Raw genomic sequence first — 15,816 nt, forward strand, 5'->3', positions numbered from 1 at the left:
GTTTGCAAAACTGTAAAACAATCTCTCGCTCTCTCTTAAGGTTTTATTTATTTAAGTGATCCCTACAACCGACGTGGTTGTAATACTTTTGACAGCAATTCTCATTGGATGAGGATTATAAAGAAACCACAAACTTAATTAGAAAAAGAATTAGGCAACCCAATACCAAAATTGCCTAATGCCCTGAGCAGACTTCACAGAAAGCCCAAATGACCACGAGTTACATTAAAAGGTTCTTGATAGGGGCGCCTGGGTGGCTCAGTCGGTTAAGCATCCGACTTCAGCTCAGGTCATGATCTCATGGTCCGTGAGTTCGAGCCCCGCATCAGCTCTGTGCTGACAGCTCAGAGCCTGGACCCTGCTTCCGATTCTGTGTCTCCCTCTCTCTCTGCCCCTCCCCCGTTCATGCTCTGTCTCTCTCTGTCTCAAAAATAAATAAACGTTAAAAAAAAATTAAATAAATAAATAAATAAATAAATAAATAAATAAATAAATAAAGATTCTTGATAACTTTATTATTTAAAAATATAACAGGGGCGCCTGGGTGACTCAGTCGGTTAAATGTCCGACTTCGGCTCAGGTCATGATCTCACGGTTCATGAGTTCGAGCCTGCCGTCGGGCTCTGTGCTGACAGCTCGGAGCCTGGAGCCTACTTCGGATTCTGTGTCTCCCCTTCTCTCCACCCCTCCCCTGCTCACGATCTGTGTCTCTGTCTCTCAATAAGAAATAAACGTTAAAAATTAAAAAAAAAAAAAAAAAAAAAAAAAAAAAAAAAAAAAAAAATATATATATATATATATATATATATATATATATATATATAGTAAGGTCAGTAGCATTATACCAATGTTAATTTCCTGAGTTAAAAAATTTTTTTCTTTTTACATTTATTTATTTTTGATAGATAGAGAAAGACAGAGCACAAGTGGGGGAGGGGCAGGGAGAGAAGGAGACAGAATCCCAAGCAGGCTCCAGGCTCCAGTCTCCGAGCCGTCAGCACAGAGCCTGACATGGGGCTCAAACTCACAAACCACAAGATCATGACCTGAGCCGAAGTGGACGCTTAACCGACTGAGCCACCCAGGTGCCCCAATTTCCTGAGTTTTGACATTTTTTATTTTATTGCAATAAATTCAACATGAGATCTACCCTCTTAACAATTTTTTAAAAATCTTTACTTATTTTTGAGAGAGAGCACACAAGCAGGGAAGGGGCAGAGAAAGAGGGGTACAGAGGATTCAAAATGGGCTCTGCTCTGTCAGTACAGAGCCGGATGCAGGGCTTGAACTCAAGAACTGTGAGATCACAACCTGAGCCAAAGTCAGAGGCCTCACCCGCTGAGCCACCCAGGCACCTCCCCCTCTAACAAAGTTTAAGGGTACAACACAGTGCTGTTGATTGTAGGGACAGTGTTACACCACAGATCTCTAGAACTCATTCATCTTGCTTACCTGAACTTTATGTCAGTTGATAAGTAATTTTCCATTTCCTCCTTCCTCCAGCCCCTGGCAACCATCATTCCACTCTTTGATCCTGTGAATTTGACTATTTTTTTAAGTTTTTTTTAAAACGTTTATTTACTTTTGATAGACAGAGAGAGACAGAGAATGAGCAAGAGAGGGGCAGAGAGAGGGGGAGACACAGAATCCGAAGAAGGCTCCAGCCTCCGAGCTGTCCGCACAGAGCCCGACGCGGGGCTCGAATCCATGAACCCTGTGATCATGACCTGAACTAAAGTCAGACGCTTAACTGACTGAGCCACCTAGGCGCCCCAAATTTTGACTATTTTTTAAAAGATTTTATTTTTTTTAAGTAATCTCTACACCCAATGTGGAGCTCGAACCTACAACCCTGAGGTCAAGCATTACATGCTCTACCGACCGAGCCAGCCAGGTATCCCTGAATTTGACTATTTTACATACCTCATGTAAGTGGACTCATCCAGCATTTGTCTTTCTGTGCCTGGCTTACTTCAGTTAGCATGATGTCCTCAAGGTTCATCCATGTTGCTGCATGTTGCAGAATTTCCTTTCTTTAAAACTGAATTAGATCCCATCATATGTATACACCACAGGGGTTTTGTTTGTTTGTCTGTTTGTTTGTTTGTTTGTTTGTTTCAATCCATCCACCTGTCAATGGGCATATAAGTTGTTTCCACATTTTGGCTATTGTTGATAATGCTGCAATGAACATAGAGGCACTAATATCTCTTCAAGATCCTGATTTCAATATTTTTGGATAAATATCTAGAAGTGAGATTGCTGGATCATAGGTAGTCTCTTTCTAATTCTTCAAGGAAGCTCCATACTGTTTCCAATGGCACCCCTGCCATTTTGCATTCCTACCAACAGTGTGCAAAGGTTCTAATTTCTCCACATCTTCAATACTTTTGGGGTTTTGTTTTGTTTTGTTTTGTTTTGTTTTGTTTTGTTTTGTTTTATATAGCCATCCTGACAGGTGTGAGGTATATCTTATTGTGGTTTTGATTTACATTTCCATGATAATGAGTGATGTGAAGCATTTTCTCATGTATCTGTTGGCCATCTATGTGTCTTCTTGGAAGAAATGTCTATTCAATTTTCACCTCATTTTTTAAATTGAGCTAAATTTTAAACTAAGGCTTTAATTTTTTTTACTCTTGAATTGTAGGAGTTCCTTACATATGTTAGAGATTAACTCCCTATCGGATATATGGTTGGTAAATATTTTCTCTCCTTCCATAGGTTGTCTCTTCACCCTTGATTGTTTCCTTGGCTGTGCAGAAGCTTTTTAGTTTGATATAGTCCTCCTTGTTTGTTCTTGCTTTTGTTGCCTGTGCTTTTGGGGTCATATCCATGAAATCAATGCTAAGACCTTTGTCATGAAGCTTTTCTCTATGTTGTTCTAGGAGCTTTATAGTTTAAGGTCTGATGCTTAGGTCTTCAACCCATTTTCAGTTGATTTTTGTGTAGGCTATAAGATAAGGGTCCAATCTGATTATTTTGCATGAATATTCAGTTTCCCCCACACCATTCGTTAAGGGATTATTCTTTCCCCATTGTGTATTCTTGGCACCAGTTATGTAAGAAGTTAACGTTAGGGAAAGTTAGAGGAGTATGTGGGAATTCTCGGTACTATTTTTGCAACTTTTCAAAACACTAAAATGAGTTCAACATAAAGAGTTAAAACTGTATGATGATCTAACTTTAACATTTTAACAGTAGAGTGTGGGAACAATGATTTCTAGGCACTTTTATTTTTTTAATGTTTATATATTTTTCATAGAGAGAGAGAACACGGCGGAGGGGGGGTGCAGAGAGAAAGGGAGACAGAGGATTGGAAGCAGGTTCTGTGCTGAAGGTAGAGAGTCTGACTGGGGCTCAAACTCACAAACTGTGAGATCATGACCTGAGCCAAAGTTGGATGCTTTACTGACTGAGCCACCCAGGCGCCCCTCTTGGCACTAACAGCTGTTATTTCTTTTTCTCTCTGTTCACCAAACTGCACAGTTCTGATACTAAGTAAATGCTCACTTTGCCAGTAAAGGATCCCCGTGATAGTGATGTCACCATCAGGGTATTAAGCTTTCCTTCCTCCCTAAGAAGAGAAAGTGATTAAAGGAAAGGATTACTTCCTCTTCGGGAAAATTTGGTCAAAAGCAATGATGTAACTTCATTAAAGATGTTCCACAGACTGAATCTTTGCTGCTTTCTCAACCATTTCAGAAGCAGATGTAAGATTCTTGCTCTCAGCTATATATTTCTTGTGAAATATTAAAGATGCATAAAACAAATGTATTCATATGCACGAGTAATTTTATTTTATTTTCACACATGAGTAATTTTATTTTATTTTTTAATTTTTTTTGGTGTTTGTTTTTGAGAGAGAGAGAGACACAGTGTGAGCAGGGGAGGGGCAGAGAGAGAATCCGAACCAGGCTCGAGGCTCCGAGCTGTCATCACAGGGCCTGACGTGGGGCCCGAACTCACAAACCGTGAGATCATGACCTGAGCCGAAGTCAGATGCTTAACCGACTGAGCCACCCAGGCGCCCCTACACACGAGTAATTTTAAAGTAAACACTCTAGGGGCGCCTGGGTGGCTCAGTCGGTTAAGCGTCCGACTTCGGCTCAGGTCATGATCTCTCAGTCCGAGAGTTCGAGCCCTGCGATGGGCTCTGTGCTGACAGCTCAGAGCCTGGAGCCTGTTTCAGATTCTGTGTCTCCCTCTCTCTCTGCCCCTCCCCTGTTCATGCTCTGTCTCTCTCTGTCTCAAAAATAAATAAAAACATTTAAAAAAATTCAACACTCTATTGTCACATAGGTCAAGAAATGAAATATACACAATATTTCAGAATCTCACCCATGTGTTTTCCTTTTCTTCAATGGTAACTCCTCCACACCTCCAGAAGTTTGCAACATTCTAACTTTTTGATAAACTTGTCCTCAATCTTCTTTTTTTCTTTTTAATGTTTATTTATCTTTGAGACAGAGAGCCCAATGCAGGGCTTGAACTCCCAAACCATGAGATCATGACCGAGCCAAAGTCAGATGTTCAACAGACTGAGCCACCCAGGCACCATTGCTCTGAGTCTTCTTTTTAATGCCTTCACTTAGTTTTCTTTTGCCTGTTTTCAAGGATAGATATTTATGCACATGAAACAAGACTTTCTGTATCCTTTTGTATCTTATTTTCTGCAACACAGTGTGTGTGAGAATTCTATACATAGTTGTATGCTTCTCAGCAGGCCCCAGACTTTTCAGTTTCAGGACGTCTTTACGCTATGAAAAAAAGAAGTATTGAGAGCCCCAAGAGCTTTGGCTTATGCAGTTTATAACTATGAATACTCACCTTATGAGGAATTAAAATAGAGGAACTTTCAAAATATTTATGTATTAATCCATTTAAAAATCACATTTTAAAATTACAAGTTAACACAAAGAATGTATTTAATAGAAAACACTCTTTTAAAACAAAAGTCAATGAAAAGAATGGCATTGTTTTACATTTTTGTGAATGCTTTTTTTATGTTTATTTATTTGTTTTGAGAGAGAGCGTGAGCAGGGGAGGGGCAGAGAGAGAGAGAGAATCCCAAGGAGGCTCAGTGCTGTCAGCACAGAGCCGGACGTGGGGTTCGAACTCACGAACTGGGATATCATGACCTGAGCTGAAATCAAGAGTCGGATGCTTAACGGACCAAGCCACCATCAGCCTGTTTGGGAATGTTTTTAGTGTCTGCTTGATGGAACAGATTGTGGGACTTCCCAGCCTCCATAATTGCATAAGCCAATTCCATATAAACAATCTCTTCCTATGTATCTAGACCCTATTGGTTCTGTTTCTGCAGACCACCCTAAGAGACCCATCCTCCAAGCCTACATGTCTCACTGGCTTCAGGTACCATCGTTTCCTTCCTTGTCCCATCAGATCTGGGGGTGGTAATGGCTCCCCACCATTGCTGGTACCAGAAATCCCACTATCCCTTACTGGACCTCTTAATCCTGCCACACCTCTGTAACTAGTTATGTTTAATTGGGCCATTAGCTTATGTTCAACTGAGCCCTTCACAGGGCCATGAGTTTCACAGTGAGATTCTGATGGAAACATCTATACATTGACCACTTTCTTGCTCTGTCCATCTCACACCTTCCAGCTGGGACCATTTTCTTTTTGTGATTTAAGAACCTTCCTCCAGAGAGGGTGTAAGTTTGCTTTTCCATTTGCCATGGCACCAGTGGGGTACCACTTTGATCTGGGTTCCCTTCATTCCGGGAGCCTGTTGAAAACTATGGCTCATTTTCATAATCAGAGCAGCTCAGAATGCTTTTCTTATTTCTCTGAGTTCCCCTTAATAAACCTAAGCTGGGAGAGGCACCTGGATGGTTCAGTCGGTTGAGCACCCGACTTTGGTTCAGGTCATGATCTCACAGTTGGTGGGTTCAAGCCCCGCGTCAGGCTCTCTGCTGACAGCTCAGAGCCTGGAGCCTCCTTCAGATTCTGTGTCTCCCTTGCTCTCTGCCTCCCCCACTCATGCTCTGTCTCTCTCTCTCTCTCTCAAAAATAAATAAACATTAAAAAAATTTAAAAAAAAAAAACACCTAACCTGGGAAACTCCTCACTAGATTGTCCTATCTTTCATGATTTTGCAAGAACTGTTGTTAGCATTTTATCCAGTGCTTTTCATTGTTTTCAGTAGAAGGGCTGATTGAAATAACCCAGCCTGACATTATCAAAAGCGAGAAAGCCCTGCCGTCTCTCACATTTTTTTCTTTTCCCCTGAGGTTTTTGCAGGCACTGGCTACTTTGCATAATTACTCGGGAATAATCTGTTCTTCAATCTCGAATGAGAAACATGACAATGGAGCAAGGCCATTGACTTCCAGGATGTCAAAACTGTATTAGTCATCTTTTGCTGTGTAACAAATGATCCCAGAACTAAGCAGCTTAAAACAACACATTTATTGGGGCACCTGGCTGGCTCAGTTGGTAGGGCATGTGACTCTTGATCTCAGGGTCATGAGTTCAAGCCCCACGTTGGGTGTGGAGACTACTTAATTAAAAGAAAAAAAACCCAACACATTTATTATCTCAAGGTTTCTGTGAGTCAAGGGTCTGAGCATAGCTTATCTCAGTCTTCTGTTTCATACTTTCTCACTAGGCTAAAACCAAGGTGCTGATCCAAGGCCTGCGGTCTCGTCTGAAGGCTCTACTTGGAATGACTCATTTCCAAGCTCATTCATTGGTTTTGTGCAACATTCTTCATAGGAGGTTGTACCGAGTGCCTCAGTTCCTTGCTAGGATTCCCTCAGGTTCTTGCCACCTAGGTCCTTCCAAAATGGGAGATCACAGTAGCCAGGAAGGCAATAGAGAGAATTTGACAGAAATCCCAGGCCTTTGTAACCTGATCTTGGAAATGAAATGACATCCCATCACTTTCACCATATTCTAGGAGTTATAAGCAAGTCAATGGGTGCGGCCCATACTCAGGGGAGCTGGGTTACACAAGGGCATGAATACCAGGAAGTGGAGATCATTGGGAGCCATTTTAGAAGGCACCTACACTACAAGAATGGGGTCTGAATTTCCATCTGTGAGCCCGGTTTTCAACAGCTACACACCAATTTTGGCACCTTGGTAGGAGCAGGATGACGGCAAACTTTTTATAACACGTATCTGTATAGACTGCCTCCATGCTCCAAGCACCTTGGTTTGGCTACCTCTTCAGTAGGCTCATCAGATAAACCAACCGCTTTTTCTATAAGCAACTCTCAGTTGTCAGGAAGTCTTGATATGTTAATATTGCCATGCAGAGTATACCATAAAATCTCTTCTTGGGGCACCTGGCTGGCTTAGTTGGAAGAGCATGACCTTCTGCTGGTTTTTTTTTTTTTTTTTTTGGTAATATTTTTCAATTTTTTATTTTTGAGAGAGACAGACAGACAGACAGACAGCACGAGTCGGGGAGGGGCAGAGAGACTGGGAGACACAGAATCCAGAGCAGGCTCCAGGGTCCGAGCTGTCAGCACACAGCGGGATGCAGGGTTCAAACCCACAAACTGTGTGATCATGACCTGAGCTGAAGTCGGATGCTTAACCAACTGAGCCACCCAGGCACCCCGAGCATGAGATTCTTGATCTCAGGGTCGTAAGTTCAAGCTCCACCTTGGGTGTAGAGATTACTAAAAAAAAAAAAAAAAAAAAAAAAAAAAAAATTAATAAACTTTAAAAAATAAAAAATAAAATATCTTCTTTTGCTCAAGTGGGCCTTTGAACATAGAAGAGCTTTTTTGCCATTTTGTTTGAATGCAGTTCCAAAACCTGTCGTATGTCACGAGATTGATTTTGGCTGAAGAAGAACCATAACAGTGTAGCCTGCCATCTTTCTGCTTATGGCCGGTAATTGTTCACCTGGTACTGAGCTCCAATCACTTTAGACACACAGCTAAAGAGTGTGAACACATCATAATACGCTTGCAATTTCTAATTCCCTCATAGCCTTCTCCATTTTCGTTCCATTATCAATGACAACACTGCTTTTCCATTCCACATATATTTCATAAGCCATACTCACTGTCTTATTAACTATGTATAAGACCTAGCAATATCTCAGCTATCAAGTAGAAACAGGGTTAAGTTCATTATAAATCAGGGACACCTGGGTGGCTCGGTCAGTTAAGCATCTGACTCAATTTCAGCTCAGGTCATGATGTCACGGTTCGTGACATCAAGTCCCACATCCTGCTCTGTGCTGACAGTTCAGAGCCTGCTTGGGATTCTCTCTCCCTCTCTCTCTGCCCCTTCCCCTGCTTGTGCATGCACATGTGCTCTCTTTCTCTCTCTCTCAAAATAAATAAATTTAAAAATTTTTCATTACAAATCAGATAAAAAGATACCTGATGGTTTCTTCATATCCAAATGTTCCATGTACAAGATATGGAAGTAATACACATAGTAAGTCTGTGCACAGCTTAATAAGATCCAGACAATTTTTCAAACTATGTTTTCTAGAAAGAACTTGTGGGACTAATAGCTTGGGAAAATTTTGAAAATCATTCATTTTCCACTTCTGAAAACAGTTGACAGTATTTTGCAGTCAACTTGGCAGCTTTGATGTAAGCTTTTGGCCTTAATAGGCTCAAAACTTATATATGCACTTGTATCTATATAAATTATCCTTCCAAAATATTCTTTTACTTTATTAAAAAAATTTTTAATGTTTGTTTTTGAGGCAGAGAGAGAGAGAGAGAGAGAGAGACAGAGAGAGAGACAGAGAGAGAGACAGAGAGCAAACAGGAGAGAGGCAGAAAGAGAGGGAGACACAGAATCTGAAACAGGCTCCAGGCTCTGAACTGTCAGCACAGAGCCTGACGTGGGGCTTGAACTCGGGAACAGCGAGATCATGACCTGAACCAAAGTTGGATGCTTAACCGACTGAGCCACCCAGACACCCCTCAAAAGTATTCTTATAAAATATGTTGTTTTGAGGTTTGATTGGTGAGAACAACATGTATTCAGCGGATCTAATTTTCTAACACTTTCCTATTTTCCTCATGCTCTTTGCTTTCACTATTATGTCTGGATCAAAGGTGATTTATCACACAAGTTGTTGTACATAATTTTAGAGAGTTTTATTTCCACTTCAAGAAATTTAAGTCAGCAAAGCTGTCAAACTTTTAAAATTCATCCTCACAAATGCGAAGGAATACTTTTTACCATTTATTTATTTATTTTTAACTTTTTATTTCATTATAATTTTTTAATGTTTATTTATTTTGAGAGAGAGAGAGAGGGAGAATCCCAAGCAAGCTCTGTGCTGCCAGTGCAGAGTCCAACGTGGGGCTCGATCCCACAAACTGTGAGATCATGACCTGAGCTGCAATCAAGAGTTGGATGCTTACCTGTCTGAGCCACTCAGAAGCCCCTATTTTTTATTTTTTTAAGTAGGCTTCATGCCCAGTGTGGAGCCCAACACAGGGCCTGAACTCAAAACCCTGAGATCAAGACCTGAGCAGAGATCAAGAGTTGGACACTTAATCGACTGAGCCACCCGGGCACCCCTGAAGTAATACTTTTTAAAAATACAATTAAATAACTAAAAAATCAAATATAGTTATTAAAGATTATTTTTAATAGTATGAGTGGTAGAATACAAAACAATTCTACAAAGAAGGCTGCCTGCCATAGAAATGATCTCTGAATTTCCATTCGATCTGATCTTGGCTGTTTTGCCTCACGTTATTTATTATTCACATTTTTACAGGAATTTGTCCATTGCAAGAGGAGAAAACTGTCTTCCTAATGGTATCTGAATGAAGCACCTTTAATATTCACACCAACACTCACTCTCCTTCCTGATTTACATAATTACACGGAAGCTCTCAAAATTTGTTTGGGGCATGTAAAAGGCATGCTATAATGGACAGACTTCCCCTCCAGGACACTGCTGAGGGTGTTGAGGTCTTGAAGCTGAGTGCCCGTCCCAGAGACTGCCCTCAGAGGAAAAGGGCTGCCTTGCCCACTCCCTTGCCCTTGGTCACAGCCCCTCCCTAGGGGCAGCCCACATCCAATGCCAGGTCAATGTGTAATACAAAGACGTGGTCCTCTTGCCTCTTGAGACACATGCCTGGGGGCATTCAGCTCGAGCTGCCTGTGGGACTGGATGAGGTATCATAGTTCAGCTTCTTCCTCTCCCTGCCCCCCTTTACGCTGCTGAACCTGACAGCGCTCCCCAGTTAATATCCTAAACCCTAATTTCTTTTTCAGAGTCCCTTTCCTGAAAACCCAACCTACAGCCTGCAATCATCATTAATTATTTCAGCGTCTTACTCCTGTAATTATGCAATTACTCACGCGCGCACATATACACACACTTCAACTGACAGATAAAATTTTGACTTTGAATGCACACACAAGGTTTTCACTCCACCTTACACCAGGATGCTTAAATTTAAAAGTGGCTATTATGATCTTAGGAGCGCCTGGGTGGCTCAGTTGGTTGAGCATCTGACCCTTGATTTCGGCTCAGGTCATGATTTCACGGTTTGTGAGTTCGAGCCCCATGTCGGGCTCTGTGCTGACAGCTCAGAGCCTGGAGCCTACTTCAGATTCTGTGTCTCCCTCACGCTCTGTCCCTTCCCTGCTCGCATTGTGTCTCTCTCTCAAAAATAAATAAACATTAAAAAAAAAAAATACCAGTCATTGGATTTAAGGATCACTCTACTCTAGCATGATCTCATCTTAATTTGATTACATCTTAAAGACCCCCAAATCAGGTCACATTCACAGGTACTGGGAGTTAAGAATTCAACACAGGGGTGGACGGCACATAATTCAACCCATGACAGATACCATATGTAATTCAGGGTGAAGAGGTGCCTGGGGCGTGGACAAGAAGGAAGGAGTCGAGAAAAGACAAGCAAGGGGTGCCTGGGTGGCTCGGGTGGTTAAGCGTCTGACTTGGGCTCAGGTCATGATCTCCCGGTTCATGAATTCAAGCCCCAAATCCGGCTCTGCGCTGAGCCACAGAGCCTGCTTCGGATCCTTGGCCTCTCCCTCTCTCTGCCCCCACCCTACTTGTGCTCATTCGCTCTCTTTCTCAAAAATAAATAAACATTAAAAAAAAATAAAGACCTTAAAAAAAAAAAAAAGCAAGCAAAGGAAAAAGAAAGAGGAGGGAGAGGAGGAAGAATGTAGTAAAAAATATTTCCATATGTATAAATTGTCCTGTTTCTAGAAAATGCTGTGCATGTTTATGTAGAAATTAGACTAAAGAGCTAGCTTTCTATTTTTTGTGGGAATAATAACAACAGATAATCCTATCTGTGGCTTACTAGGTGCCAGACACTGTTTTAAGCACTTTATACATATTAACTCCTGTAATCCTCATACCTCAACCCTGTGATGTAGGTACTATTAATTATACCCATTTCACTGATGCCAAAATTGAGGCATAAAAAGACACAGCTAAGAAAATGGTTGAGCCAGGATTCAGCCTGGCTTCAGGATCTGTGCTCTTAAACACTTTGCTATATACAATATAATTCTGTTCTTGGAAAACAAAAACACTACATGTGTGTACAAATGCTTGTATACTTGGAGTGCCTGGGTGGCTCAGTTGCGGTTCGTGGGTTCAAGCCCTGGGTCAGGCTCTGTGCTAGCAGCACAGAGCCTGGAGCCTGCCTCAGATTCTGTCTCCTTCTCTCTGTGCCCCTCCCCGAGGCGCGCTCTGTCTCTCTCTCTCCCAAAAACAAATAACGTTAAAGAAAAAATTTTTTAATGCTTGTATATTTCATAAGACCAAATAGATAAAAAATAAATAACAAAACGAGGCGTCAAAATAAAAAAGTAAAGAGGCGCTTGGCTGCCTCAGTCAGTGGAGCATGTAACTCTTCATCTCAGGGTAATGAGTCTTAAAATCCTCTAAAAAATTTTTTTTTAAGATTAAAAAGTAAAAGCTTGGATTCTAATCAGTTCTGTTTCAGGGTCGGGGGGGGGGGGGGGTGGGGGACACAAATGAATGTTCTGATTGGCCTGTGTTGGGTCAAATGCCCAGACCACATGTTTTGCGGAATGGAAGTTGCATTAGTCCCAGAACATTCTCAGTAGAGTCACGTGGGTGGATTTCATACACCAAAGAGGCTCTATTACCAGAGGAAGCGGAAGTAGATGGCCACTGAGGGGCTTGGAAAACCACGCATCCACGCCAGTCTCCTTGAACCTCAGAACCACCCTCCCTACCTTTTGAAGAGATGCAAAAAAAAAAACAGGGTAGCTGGAGGTCCTTCACTATTTGGATGAACAGAAGGCATGGCCCTAAGGGGAAGAAACAAGCTGCGGAGAAACTCTCCCTTCAAAATCCCTCCCATGTTTCCTACCCTCCGCCCAGGAAAGGGTTAATGAAGGGACAAAGCTTTGTGTTCTCTGCACCCGCCACACAGACAGACAGACAGACAGACACACACACACACACACACACACACACACAGAAAGGGTGCCCCTGTCCCCAAGTCCTACGAGGGGCAAGTACCCATCTGGGATAATTTAATGGTGCAACGGGAGCTTGTGTTGCATTTGGATCATCTGGTATTTTGGTTGCTCTGCCAGCTTGAGGATTATCGCACCTGTGGGGATTACGTAGTGCTGTAGGATTATCTTGAGTTTGGAGTTTAACCCCCACGTGGAAGGATTTTCTGGCGGTACTGTAGGATTATCTCGGGTTTGGGTTTGATCCCTCATATGGAAGGATTCTCTGCTACTTTGATGTTCTTCATGACCTGGTGCCTTCTTTTCTACAGTGTTAATCAGTGAATTATTGACTCAGACCTACTTCAAGACAGGTATCTTCATGGCTAATAGTTCCTGTTCTGGGATCGTGGAGATGTATTTGTGATGGGTGGGATGGTTCTATTTTCCATTGGCACACTGTTCCAAGGGATAATAATTATGGCAGAACTTGTATCTCAGGAGTTGGTGGGAATGGTGGGCCCTGTATCTTAGGGGTATAGGAATTATAGATGTTGGGTCTCAGGGACTGAAAAGAACAACAGTATTTGTATGCCAGTGTCTGATGAAAATGGTGGCCTTGGTGTCTCCAGGGTTGATGGGAAAGGTAGATCCAGAGTCTCAGGGGCTGATGGGAAGGTGGGTCCTGAGTCCCAGGGGCTGATGGGAAGGGTGGGTCCAGAGTCCCAGGGGCTGATGGGAAGGGTGGGTCATGACTCTCAGGGATTCGTTGGAATGGTGGGTCCTGAGTCTCAGCGATTAGTGGGAACGGGTCAGCTGAGTCTTAGGTGCCAAGGGAGTCACAAACTCTATATCAGAGAATGATGGAAACAGTTGGTCCTGTGACTCACTAACCAATGAGAATGTAGGCCTTATGTTTTAGGAACTAACGGGAATTATGTATGTTCTTTTACCCCAGAGGCTTAAGCAAGTCCCAAGCCAACCCAACCCATAAAGCTGTTTGTTATTCATCTATCCCTCCATTTCGTTAGCAAACCCTTTCCTGGGCCCCTGCTATGAGCCACACCCTATGCTGGGTGATAGTGAGGACACAGAGATGACTCAGGCCTAGATGGTGCCCTCAGTGAATTCCCAGAGCCAGACCCAGACACCGAGAATCACAACATGACAGGATCAGAGCCAGGAAAAGGAGACAGCAGGGTGGTGCAGTTACTGTCCTGTCCTGACTATAGGGCATCTGGGGTAAATGTAGAGTGACAGTAATTCTGGATACCAAATCAAGGTGTAAGGCCTGACAGAATGTCCTTTTTCTCCCATGTGAATTCGTGTGCATGACAGGAGCCAAATACTAATCCCAAGTAAGCTGCATATTTTTGCAGAGGCAGCTCACCTCCAAAGGAGAGGCATGGACCGTGGAGCCACAGAGACCAGGGTTCAAGTCCTGCCATTGCCATTCACTTTGGAGGTTGGCTAACTCCCTGTTCAGAACTTCGGTTCCCTATCCTTACACAGAGATAAAACAATTCCAATAGCAAGACTGCTCTGAGGGGCACCTGGGTGGCTCAGCTGGTTGAGCGTCCAACTCCTGGTTTCAGCTTAGGTCACGATGAGATCAATCCCCACATAGGGCTCTGTGCTGACAGCCTGGAGCCTGCTTGGGATTTTCTCTCTCCTGCTCTCTGCCCCTCCTCCCCCCGCCCCCCACGCTCTCTCTCTAAATCAAACATATTTAAAAATATTAAATAAAATATTAATTTTAAATTTAAAATATTAATAAATTTAATTTTAATTAAAAATTTTTATAACTTTTTAAATTTTTATATTTATAAATTTATAAATTTTTTAAATTTATAAATTTAAAAATTTAAATAAAAATTTAAATTTAAAATATTAATATTAAATCAAATAAATAAAATAATTTAAAAAATATTTTAAAAATAGTAAGTTTGCTGTGATGACTGGATGATCTGATTTATAACAAATACCCAGCCCAGGTCCCACCCCAAACTAGACACTCAGCAAAGGGTATGTGTTGTCATGACCATTATTCCTATCGTTAGTAATTAAAAACAAAATTTAAAAGACTCTGAGGTCAGTATCCAATATCTGAGTTCAGAGGCTTAAGAGCATTGGAAGAAATCAGTAAAAAATAAAAATAAAAAACAAATGGGGCTCCTGGGTGGCTCAGTCCGTTAGGCATCCAACTCTTGACTTCGGTTTGGGTCATGGTATCAGGGTTCCTGAGCTTCGCACGGAATCCGGCAATGTGCCAATGGTGTGGAGCCTGCTTGGGATTCTCTCTCTCTGCTCCTCCCCAGTTCCTGTGCGCGCGCGCTCTCTCTCTCTCTCTCTCTCTCTCAAAATAGATAAACATTTTTTAAAAGAAGTAATTTGCATATGCATAAGCATTAGTTTCTGTATGCAAGAAAACAAATCTCCCAATTGACTAAGTATGGATAATGTATGCAATGGAATACTATATAGCCCCTAAAATGGAGGAGTTGGGTCTATAAGCATGGACAGGGGAGGATCTTCAAGACGCAGTGTTAAAAAAGCAAAGTGTAGGACAATGTGATCCCAGCTGGGGACAAAAAAAGAGAAAGGGGTGGCATAATATATGTGCATAGATACATAGAATTCGGCTGAAAAGATACACAAGAAATTGGTAAGCCTAAGCTATCTCCAGCAAGTACTGGGTGTCTGGGGGGCAGGGTGGAAGGCAAACGCATTTTTCACTGTTGGAGCCCTAGAATCATATACCCACCGCTGCCTGAATGTGTTCCCTAAATGTCCCCTGACACAAACGCCCACAAAGTTCCAAGCTGCGCATAGCACCTATCCTCCCCAGTTCCCTCTTCCTCCTGGTTCCCATTTGGGAACAACTTCTGTCCCCTCAGTTCCTGGGCCAGACTCCTGGTGGCTGTATCTTCTTCACGGCTTCCCCTCCCCATCACGCCCACAGTCGGTCAGTGCCCAGTCCCTCCTGCAGGCACACATTCTCTGCCCCACCCTCTCCTTTCTGTCCGCAGGGTCCCAGCCCCAGCCCGGGCATCCGCCCCCTCCACCCATCCCCCACAGGGCCCCAGAGGGGTCTCTCTGACGTCCAGATCTGACTACCACCCTCCACGGCTCCCGGTCACCCCCAGGAGAAAGTTCCCAGCCTGGCCTTCAAAACGCTCTCGAGCCTGGCCCCGCCCACCGCCTCAGCCGCATCTCCGGAGCTCCTCGGCTCCTGTCCTCTAAGGCTCCAGGCGGACTTGACTGCTTTGCGGTCCTCCCGGAATCGCCCCCGGTTCCCTGCCTTAGAGCCTCTGCCAGGAACGTCCTTGCTGCGGCCAGCCCCCCTCTCGGCCATCCAGATCTAACTTCTCCCGG

The sequence above is a fragment of the Panthera pardus genome, unplaced genomic scaffold (genome assembly GCF_024362965.1).
Source record: "Panthera pardus isolate Hobbes unplaced genomic scaffold, ASM2436296v1 HiC_scaffold_18, whole genome shotgun sequence".
NCBI classification, from domain to species: Eukaryota; Metazoa; Chordata; class Mammalia; order Carnivora; family Felidae; genus Panthera; species Panthera pardus.